Source organism: Kogia breviceps, chromosome 10 (genome assembly GCF_026419965.1).
Source record: "Kogia breviceps isolate mKogBre1 chromosome 10, mKogBre1 haplotype 1, whole genome shotgun sequence".
Taxonomy (NCBI): Eukaryota; Metazoa; Chordata; class Mammalia; order Artiodactyla; family Physeteridae; genus Kogia; species Kogia breviceps.
Window position 1 is genome coordinate 2,284,925 of NC_081319.1, and position 5,089 is coordinate 2,290,013.

Sequence of the window (5,089 nt, forward strand, 5' to 3'; positions counted from 1 at the left end):
GGCTGGAGGGGCCCCTGGGCGAGTGTGTGCCGGGGGGAGCAGAGAGGGTCACGGCTGGAGCGCCGGGAGCCCCGGGGCCGGGCGGGGTCACACTCAGCCCTGGGACCCACAGCCAGCCCGGGGCTGGCCCCAGGCAGGGGCTCGGGAGCGAACTCAGCGGGGACCTGGAGCGGGTCCCTCTGGACCCCGGCCTCAGGTTCCCTATGCTAAAGGCCAGGCCTGGACCTGGTGCCCCCCGAGTTCCCCCCGGGTCTGGGCAGTGCCGAGGGGTGGGCAGAGGCGGGGGGGGGGCGGGGCTTGGGACAGCCGGGCCCCGGGGAGCGCCTGCAGGGCCCGGCTCAGATGGCCCAGTTCCAGGGTTTTCCGTGCAGGGGTGCGCGGGTGGGGGCCTTGCACTCAGAGAGAGCAGGCGGTTCAAACGACAGGTGTTTCTTGTCCCTGGAAAGACGGTTGGCAGGTGCATGGAGCTCGGCCCACCTGGACGGTTCCCCGAGTCTCCTCCCCACGGCCCCCCAGGGTCTCGCGGTGGCCTCCCCGGATGGGGTAAGGGCAGCACAGGAATCCGTGTCTGGCGCCTGAGGAAACGGGGGCCCTGCTGGTGACGCGCAGGTGTCCCTGGCAGAGGGGGGCCAAACCCCAGGCTTCTTCCTGTACTGCAGGCCCCGGTTATTTGTCTGCCAGGGGCCGGAGGGGAGGCCTCTGCAGGGCTCCCCCCAGGCCTGGAACAGCAGGGGAGCGTGGCCACCGGTGGGGGTGTGGTCTCCATGGCCCAGCTCCACGGAAACTTTGACAAAACCTGTTTCACGGTTTATACCAGCTTTGGCTCTGCCCACAGTTTCCCAAACATAGATACACATGTCCATGGACTTCGCTCCCCTTCCCTCTCCCCTCTGCCCCACCGGCGCGGGTAGTGAGTCTGAAACACCAGTCTCCTGTCATGCCTTAAGACTCCTACAGCAGCCCCACCTGGGCCCCGCAGCGCCCTCCGCCCCTGCACCCCAGCCCTCTGCACTCTGCCCCGAGCCCACGTGCTCTGGCTCGGGCAACGTGTAAACCTAGACGAGATTAAAACCTTTCAGGGCGAGGAGGCCCATTTCGTTTCCTCCCAGACCGCCCCATGCCCACCCCATCCTCTGCTACCATCAGCGTCTCACTGCTTCCTCCCAAGCCCCTGCTCATACTAATAGAAGCAGTGACAGCAGGATCCAGCCGGGGGGCATCAGGTCTACTAAAGAGCAGACAGGTCCACGGTGGGGATGGCGGATTTTCACATGTGCTCCCCTCCTGCCTCACCCTCTTGCACTCTCCCCCGCAGAAGAAGGCCGACTGTAGAGGAAGGGGCTCCTGTAGGGCTGCCCCTGGAGCTTTTCTGCGTCACCTCGCCCCAGGGAGACGAGCTGTGGCCCAGGTCCCTCTGGTGGGGCCGGTAGGACTGTGTGAGAACTAGCAAGTGTGAGGGGCTGGGAACTAGGGGCGGAGCCTCAGGCCAGGGGAGCAGAGGGGAATAGACGCAGTGGGAGAGGTGAGAGGGGCTTCCCCAGGGGCCGGGGCCCGTCCCTGGCGTCTGTCTAGCAGGCCCACTTGGTGAGGGCTAGGTGGCTGGGGGCCAGCGGGAAGCTGCGAGGGGAGGAAGCCAGGGCGCCCCTCCAGGGCGGGCACACAGTGCCTGGGGTGGGAGGGCACCGCGCGGCTGGCGGAGGTTGGGGCGGAGGTGCTGAGCCTGGTGCCCCTGTGTTTCCAGTCAGAGCCTCCTGTGTGTGACTGGTACCTTGGAATGAAGCAGGGCTCCTTTGGCCTCCAGTAGGAGGTTTGGGGCCACTGGGAGGGGAGAGGGGACGTCTGACGTTTCTCTGGCCACCAGGAGGCTGCCCCGAGGCCCAGGGCACCTAAGTCCTTCTACAGCTGCTGTGGCATATTTTTGCATTCTTGCTGCTTTCAGTTTTTTAACATTTTGCAGCAAGCACTCTTCTGTATTAGGAACACAGGGCGTCATGGCTGGTGTCTGGTCTTTGTGGTGTTTTCCACCTTTGTTTCTGACCAGGGGCACGTTTTCATCCCTAGCCTGGGCTCTTCCAAAGAAAGAAAACTCGGAGGATATCGTTAGAGGCTATATATTTTAATAATAATGGTGACTGTAGAAGGGAAGGAAAAGATGAAAAAAGAAGGAAGGAAGGGGTAGAAAGTCCCTCTCTCACCACTTGGAGGAGTCTGATCCACGCTACGCTGGGGTCACAGCAGGTGCTTCCGAATGTCAGCTAGGACGGTGCCACCGTGTGGCAATAGCACAAACAGTGAAAATTCGTTCAGCTCACCCACCGTTAGCTTTAAGAATGTTAAATTCTTGACACTTTTTTTTTTTTTTTTTTTTTTTTGGCGGTACGCGGGCCTCTCACTGTTGTGGCCCCTCCCGTTGCGGAGCACAGGCTCCGGACGCGCAGGCGCAGCGGCCATGGCTCACGGGCCGCGGACCAGGGCACGAACCCGTGTCCCCTGCATCGGCAGGCGGATTCTCAGCCACTGCGCCACCAGGGAAGCCCTCTTGACACATTTAAAAGATTTTGGGATGTGCACTATTTAAAATTTGGGGCCTTGGACTTCCCTGGCAGTCCAGTGGTTAAGACTCTGCGCTTCCAGTGCAGGGGGTGCAGGTTTGATCCCTGGTCGGTCGGGGAACTAGGATCCCACACGCCATGTGGTGCAACCAAAAAAAAAAAAAATGGGGGGGGCATTAAGTGAGACATCATAAACATTTTTTAATTACTCCATTTCAGGCTCATAATTCAGTTTCAGATAAAATGCCACTGTGCTATCCAAGAATTTACCACCAAAGAGAGGAAATGCAGATATTTTTTAACAGCATTGCTGAGGTATACTTGCCATACCATAAAAACCTACTGCGAGCGTACAACTTAATGATTTTAATAAATCTCCCGGGTCATGCAGCCCTCACGACAGTCCAGTTTTAGAACGATTCCATCACCCCACAAATGCAGATGGGGGCTGTGTTTTCTGGCAAAGTCCATACCCAGGCCAACACTCCCCACCCCAAACCAGTTCCAGGCAAGGCCGGTGGAGAGGCCAGTTCAGCTGGCCAGCCACTTGCCCAGTACACCCACAGCTGCCCAAGCCTCCTCCCTCTCCCCGTGCCTGTGGTTGGTGGGACTTTGGCCCTTCCTGGAGCCACCTTTCCCCTCCTCCTCTCCACCTGTTGCTGTGGGTAGCCACTGGGACAGACGTTTTCTGGGGTCCTGGGCTTTGACGTGTCCCCGCTTCCCAGAGCCAGCCCAGCAGGGGGAAGCCTTCCATCCCATGTCCTTCAGCCTACGTCTGCCTTGGATGGAGGCTATGTCCTTGGCTCCAGTGTGATGTAACAAAGCTGGGCTCCCACACCTGCTTTCCCTGGCACTTGGGGAGCTCCTGTCTGGTGCCGTTGGGTGTTTCTCATGGGAGTGGAGATCAGTAACTCTTCCCCCATCTCCATGGGTCTGCGTTTGCCTCCTGGTCCAGTCTCTCCCCCACTTGGCCAGGAAAGCTGGTCAGGGTCCTTGGGGGTCCTAGTCCTGGTGAACTTGCTTTCTGTGGTCTCCTTAAGCTACAGGAAGGCCATCTTCTCTTTTCTACTGGGGAGGATATGGATTTTTCTCTGCTTTGTTCACTGATGGATTCCAAGGCCTTAGAACAGTACCTGACCCATAGCAGGCATTAATCGAATTTTAAAATGACACGGAATTGAAGTTCTGCGGCCCCTTTGTAAGGGTACTGTCTGAAGAGGGCAGGGGTGTTCTCAATTCCCTTCCATCTGGGTAACTGAGGAGACTTTGGGGAATAGGTCCTATTTGATCTATTTTAAGCTCCTGATAGACATTTGGGTCTCATTTCTCTGAAGAGCCCTGGTTCACCAGGCCATCTGGGGAGCGGGTCTGCCCTACCACAGAACTCCCCATGAACCTCCCTTGTTCCTCAGCTCAGGTCAGTCTTATCAGGTGGGTCAGTTCCCCCAACTGGACCCAAATCCCCAACTGAGCCAGCCCATCCTGAGACGGTTGGGCAGCTGCTTCCACCACTGCTAGGCTGCCTTTTGGGCTTTGGAATCCCCCAAACCTAGCCTCCCACCAAACGGGGCTCCCTAATTTCACTCTCCCAGAATCCTGGGAGGGTCACCTTGAGCACACAGCCACACAAGGATTCTGGCCTCCTCCCCAGTTCCGTAGCCAGCTTAGTTTTTGGCCTCATGGAAACCTTCTCTTTTCCTCCTTGCAGTGTGCGCCAGGCCTTTCCCTTCTTCAGTACAGGAAAAATGCTACCGCCTCTCCCATCCTCTGTTAGAGGGATTCTGCAGCCCCTTTGGTGTGAGCAGCGAGGTGATCCAGTGGTCTCCCTTCCCCAGAGATCATTCTCAAGGAGGCCATTCTGGGCCCAAGGGCTAGGTTTAACAGGCCACCCTTCCCTCGAGCCCACTCCTTTCTGTGGGTCTGGGAGAGACCAGGTAGGAGAACCCAGGTTGGTAGGAGAACCCAGGTTGGTAGGAGAGTCCAAGCAGCTGGCTAGTCCTGGGTGAGCGGGAGGGGCGGGGGCGGGGGCGGGGAGAGGGGGAGGAGGCGGAGGCAGAGGATAAATTGGCAGTGGGATGCGTGGCGGGTACGGGGGTCGGTTCTGTGGGCGGGCTTAAGGGCGGAGCCAAGGAGTGTTAATGGGCTGAGGGCAGCCCTGAGGGCGCAGTCGGGATGAGGACGGGGTCGGGAGCAGTGCTGGGGGCGGAGTCTGGCCGGGGCTGGTCTGAAGGTGGATTCTGATTGGGTCAAGTCTGAGGGCGGAGTCGCATTGGAGGCGGGCCAGAGGCAGTGCCGAGGGCCCAGTAGGCCTGGGGGCGGGACCGAGAACAGCGCTGGAAGAATACGGTCGGGGGCGGGCCCGGGGCGGTGCCCACCGCGGCCCTGAGGGCCGGACTGGCCTGGCGCGGCGCGGAGGGCCGGGCCAGGCGAGTCCGGGGCGGGGCCGCGGTCTCAGGGTCTGGCCGGCCGGGCTGGCCGGGGCGGGCCGGGGCGGGCCGGGGCGGGCTGGGGCGGGGCGGCCGGCGGGCGGTGGCGCC